This window comes from Crocuta crocuta, unplaced genomic scaffold (genome assembly GCF_008692635.1).
Source record: "Crocuta crocuta isolate KB4526 unplaced genomic scaffold, BGI_CrCroc_1.0 scaffold84, whole genome shotgun sequence".
In the NCBI taxonomy this organism is placed as follows: domain Eukaryota; kingdom Metazoa; phylum Chordata; class Mammalia; order Carnivora; family Hyaenidae; genus Crocuta; species Crocuta crocuta.
The window spans coordinates 6,197,562-6,198,726 of record NW_027530213.1 but is presented as its reverse complement, the minus strand read 5'-3'; the positions used below and the strand labels follow the sequence as shown (position 1 = coordinate 6,198,726).

General features: G+C 53.3%; 1 non-coding gene across 1 annotated transcript; it reads right to left on the bottom strand.

The window, feature by feature from the left end:
* Window positions 1-400: 400 nt before the first annotated feature.
* Window positions 401-505, bottom strand: LOC144232671 (U6 spliceosomal RNA). Its single transcript, XR_013335482.1, has one exon. It is a non-coding gene; the product is annotated as a U6 spliceosomal RNA (small nuclear RNA).
* Window positions 506-1,165: the final 660 nt, after the last annotated feature.

Genomic DNA, 1,165 nt, shown 5'->3' with positions numbered 1-1,165 from the left:
TGTACAATTTTGCTTGGGAATGATGTGGCGGAAAACGCGGGGCCGCGGCTTTGCACAAACCCAGGGGGCGTCCTTCGCCCTGGCCCAGCTGGGCCATTTGTCTAAGCCGCAGTGTTAATGGAAACCCTGCAGTGGAGTAAAATGGAGGTATACCAGGGCCCAGCCTGAGTGCCATCAAACCATCAGCATGACCCCGAGTGCTCCCACGGGTACCGTGAGAGTGACCCCCAGGGCCCAGTCCCCAAGGCCCCAGGGATCCCGTGGTTGGCCTTTCGAGAGGTGGTGGCCGGCTTCCCCACAAGGGCGTACCTCCTGTCGGGTCCCCCCATCTCCATAAACATGTCTCACTACCTCACAAGAAGCTCCCGCTGGCCCACGGCCCATGGGCTGGTCAAGATCGAAGGAACATCCAAGTCACCTAAGTCACGTCCCTCCTTGTGCAGGGGCCATGCTAATCTTCTCGGTACTACTCCAATTTCAGTACACGTGCTGCCAAAGTGAGCAGTCATGTCCCTCCTTATGGAGAGAAGGGAACTGAGACCAAGAGAGAGGCCAGGGTCCAAGGCCCCACAAGAAGTGAAAGGCAGAGCTGGGTGAGTGTCCCTCCCACTTCCCTCCTCCAAAGCTTTGTCATCATGACCCCTGCCTTCTCTGCTGTCAGCTAATTCCTCAGTTTCCACAATGAGAACCGGGACCCTCTGTCTGAAGGCATTCACTCCCATTACAATATAAATACGTTAATACTCACCCCATTTCAGACCCTATCTTAGGAGCAGATTTCACAAGTGAGAAGGTGAGACCCTAAGCTGTTCTGAGTGGTGGTGATGGAGAAGGGGGTGCGCCCCCCCAGGAAGATGGGCAAGAAACAGGGGGAGGGCAGAGAGGGGCCCAAGACAAGTTTGCACACTACACAATATTGCCTCCATCTGGCCTCACTTGGATGGTCTGAATGATTTTGATATTATCCAGAAGACTTAGGATGCTGACCAAAGACTTCTCCAGATGCTCAGAAGTTGTACTTCCAAGCATAATTCTTGGCTCTCCGAGAACCACAAGTAATTGATGACACCCCCCGCCTTTTCCACATCCTATTCTTTCCAGCTCCTGAACAGATAGATTTTCCTGTTTGTAGACTCATTCATTCCAGGCTTTGCGGTAATCTCAG